The sequence below is a fragment of the Arachis hypogaea genome, chromosome 14 (assembly GCF_003086295.3).
Source record: "Arachis hypogaea cultivar Tifrunner chromosome 14, arahy.Tifrunner.gnm2.J5K5, whole genome shotgun sequence".
NCBI lineage: Eukaryota > Viridiplantae > Streptophyta > Magnoliopsida > Fabales > Fabaceae > Arachis > Arachis hypogaea.
In genome coordinates, this window is record NC_092049.1 from 36729852 (window position 1) to 36755358 (window position 25507).

The window sequence follows — 25507 nt, forward strand, 5'->3', positions numbered from 1 at the left end:
AGTTATTATTACTTGATGCGACCCGGTACACTTGCCGGTTAGTTTTGGGTGTTGGAATTCGTTTTCCAAAATATCCATCAAGTTTTTGGTGCCGTTGCCGGGGATTGATTAGATTGACAATGATTAAGTGAAGTGGAGGTCTAGATCAAGAACTTTTTCTTTTCTGTTTCTTTAATTTTTTTTACCAACACACTAACTGTTTGAATTTTTGCTTAAGCTAACTAAACTTACACTCTAGCAATGGATTGAAGTGTTACTGTCTTTCTGGTTTTATGTGATTCTTATGTTTGGTTTGTATGTCAGGGACAAGGAGAGCTATACCCACATTTTGTGAACAAGACGAAAGAACCCTCAGGAGACTAAGAAGAGCTGAAAAAGGGAAAAACATTGTTGGAGAAGAAGATTCAGAAGAAGAGTTCCAAGATATGGAGGAACACTCAACAAACCCAACTAATCCACCAGGAGGAGCTGCCAATAATAACAACAATCCTCCACAGAGAAGAGTTTTGGCTTCCTACACATTTGCAAATCCTAGACATTGTGGGAGTAGCATTCTTACCCCAAATGTTAATGCAAATAACTTTGAACTAAAGCCACAACTCATCACCTTGGTTCAAAATAATTGTTCTTATGGAGGAGGACCACTTGAAGATCCAAACCAACATTTGTCTACCTTCTTGAGGATTTATGACACTATCAAAACCAATGGAGTGCATCCTGACAGCTACAAGCTATTGTTATTTCCATTTTCTCTTAAAGATAAAGCTACTCAATGGTTGGAATCTTTCCCAAGAGATAGCATCAACAACTGGGACGATCTAGTGTGCAAGTTCCTTGCCAAATTTTACCCACCTCAAAGGGTCATCAGGTTGAAAACTGAAGTACAGACATTCACACAAATGGACACTGAACCCATCTATGAGACATGGGAGAGATACAAGGCTCTAATCAGGAAGTGTCCTCCTGAAATGTTCACTGAATGGGATAGATTGCATAATTTTTATGAAGGTTTGACATTAAAATCTCAGGAAGCTCTTGATCACTCAGCAGGAGGTTCTCTATAATTGATGAAGACTGCAGAGGAAGCTCAAAATCTCATTGATATGGTGGCTAACAATTAATATTTCTTTGCTCACCAAAGGCAACGCCAACCATCACAAAGGAAAGGAGTGATGGAGTTGGAAGGAGTGGACTCAATCTTAGCTTAAAACAAAATGATGCAGCAGCAAATTCAACAACAATTTGAGCAAATGGCCAAAAAGATTGATAGCCTCCAAGTTGCAGCAGTCAACTCAAGCCAACCATCATCCACATGGGGGACAAATGAAGAAACTCAAGAGGATCAACAGCAAGAACAAGTCCAGTACATGCACAATCAAAATTCTGGGACAAATGAGGTTTATGGTGATACTTACAACCCCTCATGGAAGAACCACCCCAACCTCAGATGGGGAGACAATCATAATCAACCTCAACAACCATGGCAAAGGAACTCAAACCAAAACAGTTGGAAAAACACAAACCACAACAACCAGCAAACCAATAACCAAAACACATACAGAAAACCACAAAACACTTATCCCAACTCTAACAATCATCCATCCAATAACCAAGCCACCAATCAAAACACTTATCCTCAACCCTCAATACTCCACAACCAACCAATCTCACAAGACTCTCAGAGGATCACCAACTTGGAGATCTTAATAGAGAAAATGATGAAGCACCAAGAGATGACAACAAAGAACCAGGAGGCTTCCATGAAGAATATGGAAAGGTAGATTGGACAGCTTTCCAAGCAAATTGCTATTGAGAGACCTTTGAGCTCACTCCGAAGTGACACCATCCCTAATCCAAAAGAGGAATGCAAAGCTGTACAACTAAGGAGTAGAAAGATCTTGGTGAAAAATGAAGAAACAACCAAGAAGCCAAAGAAAAATGATAAGAAACAGGGTGAAAAAGAGGAAGCCAATGATGAAAATGTAACAACAAGCTAACAAACTTCAAAGCAAGCTTAAGAAAAGGAGGAGCAGCCAAAAATCTCTAGAAAAGGGAAGGAGGCAATTGGAGAGCTAGCTCAAGGACAACAGCAATCAGAGAAAAACTTCACACCTCCATTACCATATCCCCAAAAGTTCAACAAGGAGACTAAGGACCAACACTTCCCTAAATTTCTCGAAATCTTCAAGAAATTGGAGATCAACATTCTCTTGGCTGAGGCACTTGAGCAAATGCCCCTATATGCCAAATTCTTGAAGGAGCTTATAAACAAAAAGAGAAGTTTGCAAGAAAATGAAACTATACTGCTCACAGAAGAATCCAGAGCATTAATCCAGAAAGGACTTCCCCCTAAACTTGAAGATCCTAGAAGTTTCTTTCTACCTTGTGCCATTGGCAGTATGACCATCAACAAGGCAATGTGTGACTTAGGGGCCAGTATCAATCTGATGCCTTCCTCTCTAGTGAAAAAGTTGTGCATAGAAGAAGTGAAACCAGTACATATGTCTTTAGAATTGGTGGACAAATCAGTGATATGTCCCACGGGTGTGATTGAGAACCTTCTAGTCAAGGTGGACAAATTCATATTCCCTGCAGATTTTGTGGTCTTAGATTCAGAGAAGGATAAAGGTGATTCCATTATACTGGGGACACCATTCTTGGCCACTACTAGGGCCATTATAGACATAGAGCAAGGAGAGTTGACCCTTAGAATGCATGATGAAAGCATCACCCTAAATGTATTTCCAGAAACACAACTCATTGATGAAACGAAGGAATGCATGGAAATTGACAAGGAAGACTCACAGTGGAAGGAAAGAATCAACAAGACGATCAGTAGTTACCTTCCAAAGCAAGAAATAAATAACACAACAGAACAAAAAGAGAAAGAGATTGTGCAGAGTGATGAAGAAATTCAAGAAGACATTGAGGTGCTAGCCACTAAGAAGAAAAGTCCCAAAGTGAAGACCACTTGCAAGAAGAAAGGATCAACAAAAAAGGGGAAGAAAAACAAGAACAAAACTAAAAAGGGGTGGAAGAACAAAAAGATCCCAACTGAGGAATTCCGAAAAGGGGATAAAGTGCAGTTAATCTATCAACAACTAGGAACAAACCAACAGACTGATGATTACTATACTGTCAGCAAAATACTCTCACTGGAGCATGCTGAAATTGAGCATCAAGGCACTAAAAGGAAGATCACAGTCAGGGGAGACAAGCTGAGACATTACAGTCAGCAACCACCCTAATGAGAGGGGCAATGTCAAGCTAGTGACAATAAAAGAGCGCTCCATGGGAGGCAACCCATGATCTAAGATTTTTGTCTTGTCTTTAAAATTTAATAATCTATGATCATTCTAACATGAATTTGATTCCTCATGAACTTATCTGATAGCTGCATGCACTACTTTGGAGCATATGTTAGATTTCTAAGTTTGGTGTGCCTCAAGGCACTCTAAATTGGCTTTTCAAACTCTCTTAGACTATATGCTCAGTCATTGGGATAAAGTATATAGCCAAACATTAAGTTTGATGTCTGCATATGCATAAATTTTCAGAGGAACTAACTTCTGTTCATATAATCAAAGTCATACATGAATGGATCATACATAGAATTCATTTTAGGAATAAAATGTGCTTTAGGAATTACATGTCAATTGTGATGGACCGTGTGCAGTTTATATTGATTCCTTAACAAGGGACAAGTTTGGTGTCCACCAAATCTTGATCCATTATTTAAGGAACACAATGGGCTCTGTATGAATAAAGCACATGATAGCTAGTTTAATTGTTCACCACTACACTACCGAGCTCTATCCTAAATCTCACCACTTTGTCGATTTGATTGAATAGGAAAGGGAAGATTGAGAAGATAACAAGAAAAAGGAGGGCCACGGCCATGACAAGCCAAGTGAGAAGTGATCACATGTGCCTAGAGAAGCGTGCCCCTTGGAAAGCAAAATTTGCATGCATGCACCATTGGACACCGAAAAGCATGCAGCCAATGAGAAGAGAATCCTTGTCAAGCTTCAACAATACATGCAGGCCATTCATTTCATGAGTCTTCTACATTGTTCAACTCAATCTTCACCCTTCATTATCATAACCAAACTCCCTCCTCTCTTATGGTCTTGTTGAAAAATATGGAAGCCTTGTCCATAAATAGCTTTTAACACAACACGGAGTACACATTCATACAAGCTACATTCACTTGAAAACTTTAGCTTCACTCTTCTTCTACTCCATAACACAGCCGACAAAATCCCCTTTCTCTAAACATCACATAATTTTTCCTTCCCTTTCACAACAAAACCGAACATCACTCCAAACACAACCCTACCTGTCTTTTATCATACCCAAATTCAATGGCTCCTTCAAGTTCAAGGAGAAGACCAGGAAAGGAACCAATGGTGACCGAACCCCCATCCTATGACACAAAGAGGTTCAAATCCCAGTTTCATGAAGCAAGATACCAGAGGCTTATGAAAATAAAGCTTATCATTCCTGAAATGGGGTTCGAGCTGAGGGAGGGAGAATATCCCATCATGAGACAAATCACCAAGGAAAGAAGATGGGATCTTCTATGCCATCCTCTCACTGAGATTAGTGCTGTTATGATAAGGGAATTCTACGCCAATGCTGTTAAAGAGAGCGAAGATAGCCCCCCTTACAAAAGTTATGTCAGAGGTGTTGAGGTGGATTTTAGTCCACCATCAATTACAAGAGCTCTAAAGTTAAGAACCATAACTTATGAGGAGCTTAGCTTTGAAGACAGATTGCGTGGTGATAATGACCCGGATGAAATATTGGAAGGATTATGTATTGAAGGAAGAGACTGGGAAAGAGACTCGAAGGGAACCCCAAGTTGTCTAAAGAGATTTGATCTCACACCTGAGGCAAAGGGGTGGTATGAGGTAGTAAGGGGATCAATACTCCCTACTGTGAATACCTCATCGGTCATAATCAAGAGAGCTCTCTTGACATACTGCATCCTACATGGAGGGAAAATCAACCTCACCCAACTAATAGCAGACAGTATCCAAGAGATGGTTGAAGACACATACAAATCGGGTAGGCTTGGGCACCTAAGCACGATTCTGAGATTGTGTAACAAAGCTGGAGTGCCCTTCGAAGATGAAGATACAGAGAAGGTGAGAGGAACCAGAGGAATTACAAAGAAAAAAATGGAGGGTCTTAATGAAGAGGAAGAAGAAGATAAAGAGGAAGAAAGAACTCACAGAAGAAGAAGGTCACAAAAGAGGGAAGAACAAGCTCTTGGTGTCATAGACATGAGTCAATTGCAGGAAGCTCTTGAGGAGATATCACAACAAAACGTGAGAGCACAAGAGTAGTATTCAAGGCAACAGGAGCTGTATTTGTAACAACAAGAGCAATATCTAGAGCACCAAGAGCAATATTTGAAGGATAGAGAGCAAAATGAAACTTGGCAGCACATAATGGAGGAGAGACAAGAGAGCTGACAACAACAAATGATGGCCTAACAACAAGAATTCCAAGCCAAGATTCTTGAGGGGCAGAGAGAACAAACAACAAATCTTAAGGAATCATATGACAAAATGTTCCTGACTCAAGCCAAATATGGCGAATATACTCACAACTTGTATCAGTGGAAGAACATTCATCACACTATTGGAGAGGCTAGACATGTGCAATAATTAGAGTATGGTGAAAATATGCAAGCAAGGTTGGAGTACTTGACCCACAGTATGTCAGCACTAAATCCACAACTCAAACCATTTGAGCAGTGCCAAGAACTTAGAGACCGACAAAGAGCAAGGTCTAACCATTATACCGAGCTAATACATCAAAGATTGGAGGAAGTTGGGCTCTCAGGACTCATAGACCCTGTCTGGGATAGAAGGTGTCCTAGTGAAGAAATTCGAGACTATTCCAAGCTCGGGAAAAGGAAGAAGAAGAAGGGAGAATCAAGTAAAAATTAGGGACTGAACAATTAACAGGTGGTGAAGTTCTTTCGTAATTTCATATTGAATAAGGAAGATGTATGTCTGAAACATGGTATACCTCCAATTGCTTTTTGTCCTGAATTTTTGTTTTGAATAATTAGCTTAAAAGCTATCTGCATAATAATTGTCATCCTTCATTAGCTTGAGTATTTTGCTTTGTTCCCCTTGTTGTTTGAATAAAAGAAAGATGTTTGATTTAGAAAAGTAATTGTTCAATGTTGCAAAAGTTAGAATGAAAGTTAGTGGTGGTATGTGTTTGATTCAATTGTTAGCTCACAAAATAATTGCTGTAAAATGACATGTTACTTGAAGCTTAAGCTAGTTTGCTGCTATGAAGCCTTGAATTAATAAAGAATCCCTTGAAAATGAATCAAAACAGAAAGAAAAAGAAAGAGCAAAGCCAAGAATTGGCAAAGAAATAAACAACAAGGCTAGACACCAATAGCTTGGACCCTAGGACACATGCCTGTGGTGTTTTTGTATTAGGATATGCTTGGACAAGTAAGTTCTAAGGAGTATTTTAAAACTTGGCCACTTAGATCAACTGATTTGGGATTGCCAACTAAAAGTCCACAATAAAGAGAAACCTAGCTACAAAACACTTAGTTATCCAAAGAGATGCTGGGCATCAATGATCCTAGGAAGAAAAAGGTGAGCCATGTGTCTGTGGTGAAGGAATGTTGAGTGAAATTAAGCCAAAGGCCACTGCAACATTTGCCACCAAGCCTTCAATAAGTAATAAGCTCTCTAAGCAAAAGAATGAAGGAAAAAGCTAACAAGGGAGGTAAGCAAAAAGTAAGGCATTGTAGTAGCAACCTTAGTGAATCTTTGAAGAAACATTGTTTGTTTAACAGCAAGTAATAAATGAGCTACTATTGATCTGCATGAAATCCCATGAACCAAGTTCAACTATCTGCTTAATAAGGACATGTATACTTCTCTATTTCATTCTATCTTCTCTTATGTTTAATGCTTGCTTGAGGACAAGCAAGTTTTAAGTTTGGTGTTGTGATGACAAGTCATTTTAGCCTAGTTTTACTAGTCTTTTTCTTTGTTTTTATTAGAATTTATGCACTTTCTTGCATCATAAGTAAGTAATTTGGAGTGGAATTTGCATGTTTTGTTGAAACAACCAACCACCCTTTAATTGATACAAAATCATGAGGTTTAAGCAAAAATTAATTGAATCATGAATGAATTGTAAACTTTGTGAATTTGGTGATACTTTGATTGGTTGATTTGATTACTTGTAGGTGAAGAAAAGAAAAAAAATATGAAAAGCGTGGCCTAAGGAGCGTGCCCAAAGGAAGAAAGAAGCGTGCCCAAGAGAAGAAAAGCGTGGCATCATCAAAGAAGGAAGGAAGTCAAGTTGAGTGAGTGAACCGAGCTTCACAAGGAACAAAAGGAGAAAGCAAGGCACAAAGCTCAGTTCACTTAGTTAACTGAGCACCAAAGAAAGCAAGACAAAGACATAAAGCTCAGTTCACTAAGTGAGCTTTATCGGGGGTTCTCCAAAATTAATTCAAAGCAAAATTCTAAGCAGTGAAGTCACAAGTTCTCGAACTCATGACCCAAGGAAAGCAAGGAACGCTCCTTGCAAGGAAAATAAGAGAAAATGGCCAAAAAAGCCTCCTCCAAGGTTCGAACAAGGAACCTCACACTACCAAGCTTGCAAGGAAAATAAGCCAAGGTGAGTTGGCTAGGATTCGAACCTGGGAACTCATGCAAGACAAGGAGAGGAGTGCTACTCTTGGTGCAAAGAAAATGAGCCAAGATGGCTCTCCCAAGGTTCGAACCAAGGAGCTTCATGAAAGGCAAGGAAGGAGCAATCCACTCTTCCAAGGAAATTGGCATCCATTTGCTTCCACCAAGAGTCGAACCTGGGAGCATGAAGCCAAGGCAAAGCACTACAAAGGGGAGCTCAGTTGGTTTTCCCAACTGAGCGCTACTCTCCCCCACTCCCCACATTTTGGCATGCTAGGAAGCACACCAAGGAGCTTGTCATGCGCACACTTTGACACGGCCAGGGAGCTGAGACACGCACAATTGACACACCCAAGGCAAGACATAGAGCTCAGTTCAATTTTCCAACTGAGCTCTATTGAAGAGCAACTTGAACAAGGCTGGACGCGCACAAACTGGGCAACACAAAAGCACATTGGGTGCTCAGTTTGGTATTTGAACTGAGCCATCCCCGAGGAGGTGCACCTTGGGCCAAAAATCCATTAAAAATCTAAATTAATTCATTTCTTCACCAAATTTTAGAGCCCACCCAAATTCTTAGATCTAGATTATGAAGTGTATAAATAAGTGTTAGTTTGATTTAGAAAGGACCTTTGGCTTCTTTGAGAATTCTCATTTTTGTAATTTTGAGCTTTTTACTTTGAATTTGGATCTTAGAGAATTTGGAAGGAGAATTGATCTCTCTTCTTCCTTATTCTTACTTGAGCAATCTTTACTTCTTGTTTTGGATCTTGGGTGGAGAATTGAAGAAATTCTGTTTCAATCTCACCTTGAGATCTCTTGTTTTATCTTTCTGCATAATTCTAAGAAACTTTGATTTATATTTCACATTCTGTTTACTGCTTTCTCTCTTCTACTTCTCTTGCAACTTATTTTTCCATTTCTTTTACAATTGTTCTTGTTAGATCAAGGAAGGATTTGAGATCTAGACCTATTTTCTAATCTCTTCCACTCCTGAGATCTTTAATTTCTCTTTTAGATTTCTGTAATTGAGCTACATTTACTTTCTGTTTTAATTCTTCAAGCATTTTTACTTTTCTATTTGAGATCTACTTTACTTCAATTTACCTTTTACTCTTCTGTTTATTGCAATTCACTTGTTCTTGTTTAAATTCTGCAATTCCAGCTCCCAATTCCTTTTATAATTCAAGCTATTTACATTTCTTGCACTTTAAGATTCAGTCATTTACATTTCTTACAATCTAAGCTTCTGCAATTTAAATTACTTGTTCTTTAAGATTCAGCACTTTTACTTTTTGTTCTCTTTAGTTTACTGCAATTCTTCCCTCTTCCTTTACATTTCATGCAATTTAGCTTCTGTCAATCACAAACCACTCAAACCAATACTTGATTCTCTTGACTAAATTAATCACTAAACTAAAATTTCTCAATCCTTCAATCCCTGTAGGATCGACCTCACTCATGTGAGTTATTATTACTTGATGCGACCCGGTACACTTGCCGGTAAGTTTTGGGTGTTGGAATTCATTTTCCAAAATATCCATCAGGGATCATGGCTTCTATCTTGTAAGCAAGTCAGAAAGGTAACTCCCCTGTTGTGGAATGAGGGGTTGTCCGATATGCCCATAGAACTTGATGGAGCTCGTCTGCCCATGCTCCCTTTGCTTCTTGCAATCGGTGCTTCAACCCGGCCAGTATGAATTTGTCAGCAGCTTCAGCTTGTCTATCGGCCTGAGGATGTTCTACTGAAGTGAATTGATGCTTTATTTTTAAGTCAGCCACCAGATTTCTGAAGGTTGAGTCGGTAAACTGAGTTCCATTATCAGTGGTGATGGAGTGGGATACTCCAAATCTTGAAGATAACGTTCTTATAAAGGAACTTCCGACTTCTTTGGGCAGTGATGGTTGCTAGTGGTTCTGTCTCAATCCATTTAGTAAAGTAATCAATCTCCACTATAAGGTATTTGACTTGTCTTGGAGCTTAAAGAAAGAGTAAACACCCAACCTGGTCCTTGTCCATTTTCACGAAGGATAAAGCGATCCTTGTCCAAAATAAAAGGGACACTTTGACCCTCAACCTTTTTATTTTGGGACAATACGATTCTTCTATTAAAAAATCCGTTAAATAATAACAATAGTTTGTGGGGGTTTTATTTGTATTTTATGTGGGTTTTAAACCTCCACAAACTATTAATAAATTTGTTTTTAAAAAATTCCTTCACCAATAGTGGTTAAGTGAAGAAAAACTATTGATGAAAATGATGCCACAAAAAAAAGTAATTGTAGTACAAATACCTTTTAAAAGAAAAAAAACATCGAATAAGAAATAAAAGAAGAGAACTTTAATGTTGATAATATTGGTATTAATGATGATGACGGTGGAGGAGATAATGATGATGATAAAGCAATAAAAATAATAGAGGTAGGAGTGATAATAATGAGGATGAAAAAGGTAGTGGTAGTAATTGGTTAAATTGTTGAAAAAAATTTTGTGGAGGTCTAAAATCCCCCACAAAACTAATTTTTGTTATTATTTAACAGAGGAAACGTATTGTCCCAAAATAAAAAAGTTGAGGGTCGAAGTGTCCCTTTTTTTTGGACAGGGATCACTTTGTCCTTCGTGAAAATGGATAAGGACCGAGTTGGATGTTTACTCCTTAAAGAAATGGTCCTAGGAGGTCAAGGCCCCAATTTGCAAATGACCATGGTGAGGTCACACTAATGAGCTCTTCAGAAGGCGCAATATGAAAGTTAGCATGCCTTTGGCAAGGCGGACACTTCTTAACATACTCGGCCGCCTCCCTTTGTAAAGTTGGCCAAAAGAAGCCGGTGAAAGAGCTGAAGATTGATGGTTTAGAGGTTATAGTAAACTTCTCATTGCAAGTATAGTTACTAAACCAAGCAATCAACCTTTCTTACAAACGTTTTGGTTGTCACAAGTAACAAACCCCTTAAAATTGATAACCGAGTATTTAACCTCGGGTCGTCTTCTCAAGGAACTGCAGGGAAGTATGTTCTTATTATTGGTTATGGAGATTGTAAAATTGGGGTTTCAAGAATGAGGAACGAGTAATTGAATGACAAGTAAATTAAATGGCAATTAAAATAAATAAATAACTGTAAAGCAAACTTTTGGCAAGGTATGAGAAATTAGAGGTCCTATCCCGGCTATCCTTATCAATGATGATAATAATTGAATCTTAATTCCACTTTGTTAGCCTTTACTAATATAAAGGAAGGTCAAGGGATTAATTGGTTTGATCTTCAAATCCTATTTATTTCCTAAGAAAAGATTGGGATTAGGGAAGTTCAATTCAATTAACAAAGATAACAATTATCAATCACGTTTAAGTTTGATAACTCCTGAGTTACTGATTTCTTAACCAAGACCAAAAGGGGGAAAGTAAATAAATCTACTGGAATAAAAATGTCTTCAAAGTAAAAGCAACAATAGCATAAATAAAAGAAATCAATATTAAATTGAATTACCTCAAATAACATTAATAAAAGAGTAATCTGTAACATAAAAAGGATTCATAAAGTGACTTGCAAAAGTAAATAAAAGGAATATTGAACCTGATCAAAAGAGATAATCCTGAAGGTGAATAAAAATCCTAAATCTAAATCCTAATCCTAAAGAGAGAGGAGAGAACCTCTCACAACTAAATCTAAATCATGGAAAGTAAAAATTGGCGAGCTCCCTATGAATGGATGCATTCCCCCACTTTTATAGCCTCTAATCTGTGTGTTTTGGGCTGAAAATTGGGTCAAAAGTAGCCCAGAAATCACCCCTTGCAATTTCTGTTACGTTCAGGTCGCGGGCAAGTGACGCGGAGGCGTCGTCCATGCGGCCGCGCGGGTTGAGGTTCACAGATGCGACGCGGACGCGTCATTCACGCGTTTTCATCGCCTAACTTCGGGGCAGCTATGGCGAATTATATATCAAATCGAAGCCCCGGACTTTAGCTTTCCAACGCAACTGAAACTGCGTCGTTTGGACCTCTGTAGCTAAAGTTATAGCCGTTTGAGTGCAAAGAGGTCAGGCTGGACAGCTTAGCAGTTTCTCTAACTTCTTGTATTCCTTCCACTTTTGCATGCTTCCTTTCCATCCTCTGAGCCATTCCTGCCCTGTAATCTCTGAAAACACTTAACACACATATCAAGGCATCTAATGGTAATAAGATAGGATTAATAATAGGCAAATATAAGATCAAAGAAGCATGTTTTCAATCATAGCACAAAACCAGGAAGGAAAATGTAAAACATGCAAATAGTATGAATAAGTGGGTAAAGAGTTGATAAAAACCACTCAATTGAGTACAAGATAAACCATAAAATAGTGGTTTATCAACCTCCCCACACTTAAACAATAGCATGTCCTCATGCTAAGCTCAAGAGAAGCTATAAAGATGAAGAGGAATGGTAGGATGTATGAAATGCAACCTATCTATATGAATGCAACTACATGCAAAATGATTCTACCTACTTAGTTAAAAGTAAAAAAATCCTTCAAGAAGAAATATGAACTAGATTTCACTAATTCAAATCATGAAAATGAAGTACAAATAGACTTGCAAGAAGAAAATAGCTCATGAAAGCAGGGAACAAGGGATTGAGCATCGAACCCTCACTGGTAGTGTATACACTCTAATCACTCAAGTGTTTAAGGTTCGATTCTCTCAATTCTCTACTAACCTTGCTTTCTAAGGCTTGCTCTTCATCTAACAATCAACATAAATTTAATGCACAGATACACATATCAAGAGGTCTTTTAAGGGTTGTAATGGAGTTAGGGTCAAGGTAGGATTGTATTTGGCCAAGTGGACTAAAATCTGAATCCTTAATTAACTTAAACTTTCCACCTAACTTTAGACAATCCATGTAATCATAATACCACATCTAACTACCCATTAACCATGTTTTCCACATATTCATGCATTCTAATTTCAAGTACAGTACATATGCATTGTTTTCACCACTTACTTTGGGGCATTTTGTCCCCTTTTTGCTTAATTGCTCTTCTTCTTCTTCTTTTTTTTCACTTCTTTTATATAAATATATATATATATATATATATATATATATATTTTCTTTTATTTTTCTCAATGCATATGATTAAATTATTGAATGCATGAACATGTCCTAAACATTTCTTTCACATTTTCATAAAGATATATAACACCCAATTCTTAAACCAAATATTTCTAAACCCACTTTTTCCCACACTTAATTCATGAGCACTCTCACTAGTCTAAGCTAACCAAGGATTCAAATTAAGGACAATATTGTTTTCCGCTTAGAGTTAGTGATGAGCTAAAATAAAGAATAAAAGGGGTAAAATAGGCTCAAATTGGTTTGCAAAGGATAATGAAAGGTAAGGCCATATGGGTATGTAAGCTCAGTGAAACAAAGGCCTCAATCATATAAGTGCATGTATACATCAAACCATGGAAATATAGAATTAAGCAAGACAAAGATCACAATTTTAGAGAGAAAAACACACACCAAAAATAAAATATTGGTTGGTAAAATGCAACCAATTCAAATAGGCTCAAAAATCTCACTAGTTTTGTATGTTCAAGCTCTAAACCATGTTCCAGTATAATATCTCTTCAAACAAGTGTAACATTAAATTTTATTCAAATTAGTGAAATGCTCTAAAAGGTTTCTTGAAAAAGAAAATATTACTTCAACCAAGTGGTAAAATATGCACAAAATTAAACAAATATGCAATCAAACATGCAAATGCAACAATGAACAAACAAATAAATTAAAAATTTTGGTGTTGAGTCAAGAAATAACTAACCCATGGAGATCGGTATCGACCTCCCCACACTTAAAGATTGCACCGTCCTCGGTGCATGTTGAGATGTGCAGGTGGACGGGTTGTTTCAACTGACGATTTTCTCATCAAGGAATGTGCGTAGGAACTTGTTTGTCTCTCCCATGTAAACGTCTTCCGGTTCTCTTCCTGGTGGCCATCCTGAAAGAAAAAGGGAAGGAAAGTAACCCAAAGCAAAGATAGAAAATAAATAAAACATGGGTTGGTGAATGCCAGATAATGAGGGTCTCAATTACATGGTAGCTACAACATGCAAATGAGAAAATAGTAGAAGCACATGGCAAATCAAGAATGCAAAAGTTTGCAAAAATAGGGAAGAGAGTGTGGGTAAGGAGAGATAAAATAAATTCATGTCAATGTAAAAGTAATACAGGTATAAAAGATTGGCATTGATATAAATAATATTACGTAACCAAAATAGAACAAGTCATTGAGCACCCAAAATAATTCAAGAGAAGATGCAACAGTTAAATAAGAAAATTTTTAATACCAAGGAAAAATAATGAATTTAGAAAAGAAAACAAAAATATGCACAAAATTAAGATGCAATGAATGAAATATGCAAATAAATTAAGTAAAATAAAATAAAAGATAAGAAGAATGAGAAGGGAAAGAAGGGAAGAAGAAGTAAGTAAGAAAGGAGGGAGGAAAAATTAGGATTGGGGGAGAAAAGATAAGATATTTGGCAAATTAGGATAAGCTGTGCGGCGCAAGCGACGCGGTCGCGTGGGGCACGCGGTCGCGCGGCTTGCACTTAAACTGATTGACGCGGTCGCGTCAGTCACGCGGTCGCGTGACCCGTTTTATGCTACTGGCGCGAGGGCAGCCTCGCTCTGGCACAACTCTCTGTTCAAAAATCATTAATTGCCAAATATTGGGTGACGCGATCGCATGGGGCATGCGATCGCGCGAGTGGCCACTTAGTAGGATGTGACGCGGCCGCGTGGGGCACGCGGTCGCGTGAGATGGACTGCACGTCCAGTGCCAGACCAGCACCACTCTAGCACAACTTTCGGCTGTGCACCATTATGACGTCAAAATCCTGGTCACGCGGCCGCGTGGGGCACGCGGTCGCGTAGGGCACGCGGTCGCGTGGGAGGCCATTATTCCCGTATGACGCGGTCACGTCAACGACGCGATCGCGTGGGACGATTTGTGCCATTGGCACGCCTCCAGCCAGGCTCTTGCGTGACTCTCTGTTCATTGTATTATTCTCTCCCACACCTGCGACGCGGACGCGTCAATGAGGCGGTCGCGTCGCATGAAATTTTTTTTTTTTATGCATGAAAAATGCAGAATGCAATGCTAATGTAGATGCAAGAAATTATTCCAGGTTCAATGAAAATAAAATAAAATAAAACTTGAAAACAAATAAAACTAAATAAAAATGAAAAAGGAACAATCATACCATGGTGGGTTGTCTCCCACCTAGCACTTTTAGTTAAAGTCCTTAAGTTGGACATTTGGTGAGCTCCCTGTTATGGTGGCTTGTGCTTGAACTCATCTAGGAATCTCCACCAATGTTTGTGATTCCAATATCCTCCAGGATCCCAAACTAGGCGCAGAAAGCCTTTAAGCAAGTTAAAGCAAGTGACAAGGCCCCAAGAGTGCTGATTTCTAGATTGAATTCCGGGGTCCCAGACCTTGCCTTTGCACCCATCTTCTTGTTGATCATCATTTTTCCACTTGGGTGGTGAACAGTCAGAATTCTCACTGAGACATCCAAACAGCTTCCTAGACCCATTCAGTTGAGCTTTATACCAACCTTTGCGTTTAAACTTACAACTTCCAACCATAATGAACCTTGCAGGATAATTCTTGCCACTGACCATCTTCCTCTTACTCTTAATGCCACAAAGAGTTCTAAGTTGACCATCCATCTCCAGTAGCCCATATTCAAGTGGAATTAGAAAGCTAAGGGATATGAATTTTACCCACTTGAATGTTGTGAAGGATGATGGAAACTTAGGGGGAGGGGTATTCAATAACTTTAGCAAGGTAATTTCAAGCTCCACTCCCTTGTGCTCTTTGACAACTTCCACCTCTTTGCAAACTTCTTTAATTTCAACCTCTTCTTCTTGGTAGCTTTTCTCCAATTCAATCTCTTCTTTATTGCTTACCGAGGGCATGGGAGGCTGTGCTTCTTCTTCTTTAATCTCCATCTCTTGATCAACCTCTTCCAAGTCTTCAACTATAATATGCTTTGGAGGTTGTACACCCTCCTCAACATCAAATGCAACCGTCTTGGAAGGAGGTTCTATGTCTTGACTTTCCCATGGAAGTTTAGCATCTCCTAAGTCTTCAACCACTTCTTCCTCTACAACTATTATGGCTTCCTCCACTTGTTCCAATACAAAGCCATGTTCCTCATTGTCCACCGAAGTTTCTAGTGTCTCCTTCATGCTTTGCGCTTCTTTTGATTCTCCACATGTAGTCATGGGAGTTCTTTGAGTGCTCATATATTGGGAAGCTATTATATATACTAACTCACCGAAGGTGGCCGCGAAATTTTGCACACTCTTATTCATCCTTTCTTGCCTTTGAAGAATAACACGAAGTTTGTCATCCATTGGAGGTTGGGGTGGATATGAGGATTCATTGGTTGGGAGAGAGGGTTCATAACAGGAAGGTGGTTCATCTTGATAATGATATGGAGGTGGTGAATATTGAGGTGGTAGTTCATGAGAGTAGTTGTGTTGGAAAGGTGGTGGTTATGTGTATGGTTCATTTGGCTCATAAGGTGGTTGGTATGGTGGATAAGGGTTAGGATCATATGAGGGTGTCTGGTGGTAAGGGGCTTGTGAGTATGGTGGTCCAAAGCTATTTTGAGGAGGCGGTTCATTGGCATATGATGGAGCTTGCTGGTAACTATAAGGGGGTCCACCATATCTATTGTCTTGGCATGCATTGTAGGATGGTCTTTGTTCATGGTATCTGGAAGGTGTTGTTGCCTAAAGTGTTGATCAGATCCTCTTGGCTCCTTCCATCTCTGATTGTTTTGACCTTGATGCATGTTCCTGTTATAATTTCTATTCCTTGCAACAGCATTGGAACCAAAATCAAAGCGATGGGAGTGAGAACTCATAGTTAGTTAATAAAAATTTAAAAATAAAAATAAAAGCAAATTTGAAATTCAAATTTTTGAATTTGAAAATTAAAATTTGAATTTTGAATTTTTAAATTTGAGATTTGAAGATTAAAATTTGAAATTTTTTTTTAAATTTGAATTTTAAATTTTGAAAATTGAATTTTTAAAATTAAAAATTGAAAATTGATTTTTTTTTAAATATTTACAATAACCAATAATAAGGCACACGTTTGCAATTCCCCGGCAACGGCGCTATTTTGAAAGAGCTAAAGATTGATGGTTTAGAGGTTATAGTAAACTTCTCGTTGCAAGTATAGTTACTAAACCAAGCAATCAACCTTTCTTACAAACGTTTTGGTTGTCACAAGTAACAAACCCCTTAAAATTGATAACCGAGTATTTAACCTCGGGTCGTCTTCTCAAGGAATTGCAGGGAAGTATGTTCTTATTATTGGTTATAGAGATTGTAAAATTGGGGTTTCAAGAATGAGGAACGAGTAATTGAATGACAAGTAAATTAAATGGCAATTAAAAAAAATAAATAACTGTAAAGCAAACTTTTGGCAAGGTATGAGAAATTAGAGGTCCTATCCCGACTATCCTTATCAATGATGATAATAATTGAATCTTAATTCCACTTCGTTAGCCTTTACTAATATAAAGGAAGGTCAAGGGATTAATTGGTTTGATCTTCGAATCCTATTTATTTCCTAAGAAAAGATTGGGATTAGGGAAGTTCAATTCAATTAACAAAGATAACAATTATCAATCACGTTTGAGTTTGATAACTCCTGAGTTACTGATTTCTTAACCAAGACCAAAAGGGGGAAAGTAAATAAATCTACTGGAATAAAAATGTCTTCAGAGTAAAAGCAACAATAGCATAAATAAAAGAAATCAATATTAAACTGAATTACCTCAAATGACATTAATAAAAGAGTAATCTGTAACATAAAAAGGATTCATAAAGTGACTTGCAAAAGTAAATAAAAGGAATATTGAACCTTATCAAAAGAGATAATCCTGAAGGTGAATAAAAATCCTAAATCTAAATCCTAATCCTAAAGAGAGAGAAGAGAACCTCTCTCACAACTAAATCTAAATCATGAAAAGTAAAAATTGGCGAGCTCCCTATGAATGGATGCATTCCCCCACTTTATAGCCTCTAATCTATGTGTTCTGGGCTGACCCTACCTCTATGGCCAGCTTCAAGACAGCAAGTAAGACTTTATATTCTGCTTGGTTATTAGAAGCCAGGAACTCGAACCTCAATGAGAGTTCTATCCGTGTTCCTTGGTCATTTTCCAGGATAATTCCTACCCCACACCAGCTTTATTTAATGATCCGTCTACATGCAGGCTCCATGCAGTTGGACTTCCCTGAGCTTTCGTATATTCAACAACAAAATCAGCAAGATACTGGGACTTGATGGTTGTCCCGATTTCATAATTTATGTCAAACTCGGACAGCTCTATAGTTCATTGCAACATCCATCCTGCCAGGTGGTAGCATGAATCCCCACACCTTCGTACTATTGTACCAGCAAGTGCACTGGGTTGTCCAAGTAATACCTGAGCGAGTTAGGGTCGATCCCACGAGAATTGTGGTTTGAAGCAAGCTATGGTTATCTTGCAGGACTTAGTCAGGCAGATCATAAGGTTGTTGGATTACGAAGTTTAGGATTATTATAATAGGGTGTTGATGCTTTAAGGATATAGTTAAGGATTGGAGTTGCTTTGCCTTTCTGAATTAACTATGGTATCACTGCCTTCTTTGCTTATGAATGATGTCTTCTATGGCAGGTTGTATGTGATCAACGCCATTGGCCGTGGTCATTGATCTGCTTTGCTACAGATTGAACGCCATTGGCCGTGGTCATCCAATCTGACGAAGGGTGAAGCTCTAGCAGTTCATTCTCCTGGTGATCCTACTCAAAATGCCACATACAAGGTCGAATCTTTCAGATAAGAGAATGCTGCTTCTTTGGATTCTAGCCTATACCACAGAGACCCTAATCTCCTCGGAAATCGGCTGAACTGATGTCTCGAGAAGTCCCCAACAAAGTCGTGGATTAGCCGTCTGAGAGATGTATAAACATAGTTGTTGGCTCGTGCTTTCCAGTCACATATTCACACGAACCTAAGTAGATGCGGGTGTTTTTCAAGCACGTTCATCTTAGTATGATGAACAGAGCTTATTGTCATTGATCATCCTATTCACCATGTTGAAGAACGAGGATACATCTTAGAAATAAATCAAACACGGATCGAAGAAGAAACAATAATACTTTTATTAATTCATAGGACTCAGCATGGCTCCTCCCCTCAACCTAGGAGGTTTAGAAACTCATACTGAAAGGTAAACAAAGTGTAAAACGTGTATAATCTGTAAAAAGGTCGAAGAAGCTCTGAATTACATAAACATAATCCCTTAAATACTAAACAAATGACTAGTAAGGGTAAAACAGTCTTTCTAGTGCTAAAATCCACTTCTGGGACCCACTTAGTGAGCGTTTGGGCTGAACTTTGATGAGATCCACATGCTATGAGGCTTCTAGGGTGAACACTAGCTAGGGGGTCATCTCTGGTCGTTTGGACGCTGGGCTCTGCTCTTTGGGCGCTGGACGCCTGGAAGGGGGCAGGAAGCTGGTGTTGGACGCCAGTTTTGGGCCTTCTAATCCAAAATAAAGTATGGACTATCATATATTTCTGGAAAGCTCTAGAAGTTAGCTTTCCATATCCATTAAGAGAGCTCCATTTGGACTTCTGTAGCTCCAGAAAAGCTCTTCTGAATGCAAGGAGGTCAGATCCGAACAACATCTGCAGTACTTTCTCTGTCTCTGAATCAGACTCTTGCTCCAGCTCCTCAATTTCAGCCAGAAATTACCTGAAATTGAACAAAAACACAAAAAACTCATAGTAGAATCCAAAAATGTAAATTTAACATTAAAACCTATAAAAACTTAATAAAAACTAAATGAAACATACTAAAAAGTATATGAAAATGATGCCAAAAAAGCCTATAAAATATCCGCTCATCACAACACCAAACTTAAATTGTTGCTTGTCCCCAAGCAACTAAAAACACAATAGGATAAAAAAAGAAAATTAAGATACAATAAATTTCTAAGTTTCCAATGAAGCTTAGTTACAATCAGATGAGTGGGACTTAGTAGCTTTTTACTTCTGAATAGTTTTGGCATCTCACTATCCATTGGAACTCAGAATGGTTGGCATCTTTAGGAACTTAGAATCCAGATGATATTATTGACTCTCCTAGTTAAGCTCTTTTTGATTCTTGAACACAGCTTTTAGAGTCTTGGCCGTGACCCTAAGCACCTTGTTTTCCAATATTACCACCGGATACAATAATGCCACAGACACTTTAACTAGGTGAACCTTTTCAAATTGTGACTCAGCTTTGCTAGAGTCCCCAGATAGAGATGTCCAGAGTTCTTAAGCACACTCTTTTTGCTTTGGACCTCGACTTTAACCGCTCAGTTTCAAGCTTTTCACTTGACACCTTCACGCCACAAGCACATGGTTAGGGATAGCTTCGTTGAGCCGCTTAGGCCAGGATTTTATTCCTTTAGGCCCTTCTATTTACTGATACTCAAAGCCTTGGATCCTTTTACTCTTGCCTTTTGGTTTAAAGGGTTACTGACTTTTTCAATCTGCCCTCCTTTTCCTGTATTTTTGGGCAGTAATGGATTTTTCTGCTTTTTTATTTATTTTTTCTTTTCACCATTTTTTTCTTTTTTTGCATGCATTCATATTTTTTTCTTTTGCAACATGCTTTTTCTTTTTCTTTTTGCTGCTTTTTCTTGCTTCAAAAATCAATTTTTAGATTTTTCATATTACCAATAATACTTTTCCTTTTTCCTTATTCTTTCAAGAGCCAACATTCTAAAATTTCAACTTTAAATATGCATTGTTTAATCATACATTCAGAAAACAAAAGCAATGCCACCACATCAAAATAATTGAACTACTCTTATTTTAAATTTGAAATTCATGTATCTCTTAATTCTTTTCAAATAAACAAATAACATAATAGAAAACAGAAAAATAATAAAAGGAAAGGGAGTAAAAGAGAATGAATCCACCTTTAATGGTGGCGGCTAGTGCTCCTTCTTGAGGATCCAATGTGATGCTTGATCTCTTCTATATCACTTCTTTGCCTTTGTTGCTCTTCCCTCATAGCCCTTTGGTCTTCCCTTATGGCTCTTTGGTTTTCTCTTATTTCATTGAAGGTGGTAGCATGCTCTTGATGCTCCATCCTCAATTACTCCATGTTAGTGCTCAATTATCCAAGAGAAGTTTTCCATTGATCCCAATAGCTTTGAGGAGAAAAGTATATCCCTTGAGGCATCTCAGGGATCTCATACTGAGGCGGATACACAGGCTCTTGTGCATGATTTCTAGTTTGCTCCATCCTCTTCTTAGTGATGGGCTTGTCCTCCCCGATAGATATATCTCCATTTATGACAATTCTGGCTGAATTGCATAGATGACAGATGAGATGTGGGAATGCCAACCTTGCATTAGTGTGAGACTTCTCAGCTACCTTGTACAATTCTTGAGGAATCACCTCATGTGCTTCCACCTCACTTTCAATCATGATGCAATGGATCATGATGGCTCTGTCAACAGTCACTTTTGAACGATTGCTAGTGGGAATAATGGATCTTTGGATGAATTCCAACCATCATCTAGCTATGGGCTTTAGGTAAGCCCTTCTTAGTTAAATGGGCTTGCCTTGGGAATCCTTTTCCACTGTGCTCCTTCCACACAGATGTCTGAGAGCACTTAATCCAATCTCTTATCAAAGTTGACTCTCCTAGTGTAAGGATGAGGATCTCCTTGCATTAGAGGCAAGTTGAATGCCAACCTCACACTTTCCGGGTTGAAATCTAAGATTCTCTCTCAAACCATGGTACTCCAATTCCTTGGATTTGGGTTCATACTAGTGTCATGGTTTTTAGTAACCCATGCATTAGCATAGAAATCTTGCACTATGAGAATCCCAACATCTTGAATGGGATTGGTTAGGACTTCCTAACCTCTTCTCCGGATTTCTCTTCGGATTTCCAGATACTCATTCTTCCTGAGCTTGAAAGGGACCTCAGGGGTCACTTTCTTCTCTGTCACTACTTCATAGAAGTGGTCTTGATGAACTTTGGTGATGAATCTCTCCATTTCCCAAGATTCAAAGGGAGTGGCTACTGTATTTCCTTTCCTCTTTCTAGAGAAGTCTCCAATCTTGGGTGCCATGAATGGTAATGGAAAGAAAAAAGCTATGCTTTCCTACACCAAACTTAAAACTTTGCTCGTCCTCGAGCAAAAATAGAGAGAAGAGAAGAATGGAGTAGAAGAAGAAGAAAATATATGAAGATTTAGGGAGAGAGAGGGCTTGGCCTTGTGGGGTGTATTAGGGTATGAGAGGTGTGTGTATGAAGGGTTATGAAGAGGGGTATTTATAGGATGGGGGTAGGTTAGGTTTTGGCCATAGGGTGGGTTTTGGGTGGAAAATTTGATTTTGAAGTGGGTGGGGGGAGGTGGGAGTTATGATGATTTTGGAGAAGTGGTATGGATGTGATTGGGCTAGGGTTTATAGGGAAGTGTGTATGGAGAAGTATGAAAGTAGGTGGGGTTAAGTGGGGTAGGTGAAACATGTTGTGGGACCTACTGGTCCTTGAGAGGTTAGGGAAGTCTATATTCTCTGCTTCTCTATATTGGCGTTTGAACGCCCAAGGGCTGCTCCCTGGCTGGCATTCAACGCCAGCAATGCTGCCCATTTAGGGCGTTGAACGCCCAACAGGGATACCCTGCCTGGCGTTCAACTTTAACACTCTATCCAGAGTGTTCTATTTTCACTGCTGTATTCTGTCTCTGTTCTGACTGCTGCGTATGATCATGACTCTAAAGATAACTGAAATAAAATCAAAATGAAAGAAAATAAAAATAATTAATTAAGATTGGTTTGCCTCCCAGCAAGCGCTTCTTTAACGTCATTAGCTTGATGGTTAGCTCCTTATGGAGGTGAGTATGGGCTCAGATTTTCGCCCCTTACAGTGAATTTTCTTCCTGTCTTCTCATGAATGAGCTCCACATGCTCTAGAGACAGGATACGACTCACTGTATGTGGTAAGGCTGGCTTCTTGGTGAAGATAACTCTCATGCCAGGTGAGAGGCCTTCAGTTGGGACTTTCTTGTCCCTCCAGTCTTTAGGTACTTTCTTCTTAGTACCTTTGTGCTTAGAGCTTGTTGAGGGATGCCCAACACCAAACTTAGAATAGATGTTTGGGGGCTCTGTAATGCTCTGCACAGAAAGAGAGGGTTGGAACACTAGGTGTTGAACAGTTATCTCTCTTTTAGAGCGAGAATTGAGGTGTGGCATCTTGAACAAGATGTGATCCTCCCCTAATTGTAGGGTCAGTTCTCCCTTAGCCACATTAATGATAGCATTATCAGTGGCTACAAAAGGTCTTCCAAGGATAACAGAGTCATCCTCATCCTCTCCAATATCCAGGACTATGAAGTTTGTAGGGATGTAGTGATTTTTAACTTGTACCAGGACATCCTCTACTAAGCCATATGGCTTCTTCATTGTCTTGTCTGCCATCTCTAACGAGATGTTTGAGCTTGTACCTCAAGGATACCCAGTTTCTCCATTACAGAGAGTGGCATGAGGTTTATGCTTGACCCTAGGTCACACAGAATCTTTTCAAAGGTCATGGTGCCTATGGTGCAAGGAATCAGAAAGTGTCCAGGATCTGGAAGCTTCTGTGGTAGCCTCTGCTGAACCAAAGCATGGAGTTCTTTGGTAAGCAGTGGAGGTTCTTCCTCCAATAGCCTTGTACCAAATATCTTGGCATTCAGCTTCATAAGAACTCCTAGATACCAAGCAACTTGCTCTTCCCTAGTGTCTCTATCCTCATCAGAGGATGAGTAGTCATCAGAACTCATGCACTGCAGAAGTGCATGCAAAGGAACCTCAATGGTCTTTATGACTTTCTTTGGTTCTGGGATAGAAGGTTCTTGAGTGGGACTTAGGCACTCAAAGGGTGTTCTTTCACTGGCTTTTAACGCCAGCTCTGTGAGCTCTTTGGGTGTTGAACACCCTTGCTTTCCCCCCTTACTGGCATTAAACGCCAGTCCCTCTAGTGTTTTGGGCGTTGAATGCCCAGCAGGGATGGCCTTGCTGGCGTTCAACGCCAGCTTCCCTGGGTGTTTGGGCGTTGAACGCCCAGTGAGGGGTTTCTCACTGGTGTTCAACGCCAGAAAGCCTGCCTGGTTGGGCGTTGAACGCGCAGTGAGGGGTTCCTCACTGGCGTTCAGTGCCAGAAAGCCTGAATATTTGGGCCTTGAACGCCCAGCCAGTGCTCCCTGGCTGGCGTTCAACACCAGCTCTGCTTCCAGGATGGACATTGAAGGCCCAGTGGTATGTCCTTCACTGGCGTTCAACGCCACCCCATCCTCTCCATATTCGGCCTCTTCCTCCATGGTTATAACCTTGCACTCTTCTCTAGGATTTAACTCAGTATTACTGGGAAGAGTTTCAGGAGGAACCTCAGGGATCTTCTTGCTCAGTTGACCAAATTGCACCTCCAAGTTTCTAATGTAGGACCTTGTTTCATTAATGAAACTATGAGTGATCTTAGAGAGGCTGGAAACCAGAGTTACTAAGTCAGAGAGGCTCTACTTAGAGGTTTCCATATTCCCTTGAGAAGATGGGAATGGTGGTCTGTTATTGAACCTATTCTGGTTCCTTCCACCTTGATTGTCATTGAAACCTTGTTGAGGTTTCTGTTGATCCTTCCATGAGAAGTTAGGATGATTCCTCCATGAAGGATTGTAGGTGTTTCCATAGGGTTCTCCCATGTAATTCACCTCCTCCATGGTAGGTTGATCAGGATCATAAGCTTCTTCTTCAGAAGTAGCTTCCTGAGTACTGCTAGCTGCAGTTTGCATTCCAGTCAGATGCTGAGAGATCATATTGACTTGCTGAGTCAAGATCTTATTATGTGCCAATATGGCATTCAGAGTTTCAACTTCATGAACTCCTTTCTTCTGAGAGGTCCCATGGTTTACAGGATTTCTTTTAGAAGTGTACATGAATTGGTTGTTTGCAACCATCTCAATGAGTTCTCTTGCTTCTACAGGTGTTTTCTTCAAGTAGAGTGATCTACCTGCAGAACTGTCCAATGAAATTTTGGATGTCTCAGATAGACCATCATAGAACATGCATATGATAGACCATTCTGAGAGCATGTCAGGAGGACATCTCCTAATCAGTTGCTTGTATCTTTCCCAAGCTTCATAGAGGGATTCACCTTCTCTTTGTCTGAAGATTTAAACTTCCACTCTAATTTTGCTCATCATTTAAGAAGGAAAGAATTTAGCCAGAAAAGCATTAACCAACTTTTTCCAAGAGTCAAGACTCTCTCTAAGTTGGGCATCCAACCATAGCTTAGCTCTGTCTCTTACAGCAAAGGGAAAGAGCATAAATATGTAGACTTCAGAATTAACTCTATTAGTCTTTACAGTATCACAGATCTGTAAGAACTCAGCTAAAAACTGATGTGGATCTTCCATTGGAAGTCCATAGAATTTGCAGTTCTGCTGAAGAAGAAAGACTAACTGAAGCTTAAGCTCAAAATTGTTAGCTCCAATGGTAAGTATAGAGATACTTCTGCCATAAAAGTCAGAGGTAGGCATGGTGAAGTCACCAAGAACCTTTCTGGGCTCCTCTTGAGGTTCGGTCATGTCTTCCCTTTCTTGTTCAAAACTTTTTGAAAGGTCTCTTCCGAAGTATTGTGCTTTAACTTGTTGTAAACGCCTCCTTAGAGTCTTCTCAGGTTCAGGATCAGGAGTCAAGATGGGTTCT

The 25507-nt window shown here is 39.2% G+C and overlaps 1 non-coding gene across 1 annotated transcript; it reads left to right on the forward strand.

The window, feature by feature from the left end:
- The first annotated feature begins 24884 nt into the window (after positions 1-24884).
- LOC112746339 (small nucleolar RNA R71) lies at positions 24885-24993 on the forward strand. Its single transcript, XR_003174229.1, has one exon. It is a non-coding gene; the product is annotated as a small nucleolar RNA R71 (small nucleolar RNA).
- The last annotated feature ends 514 nt before the right edge of the window (positions 24994-25507 follow it).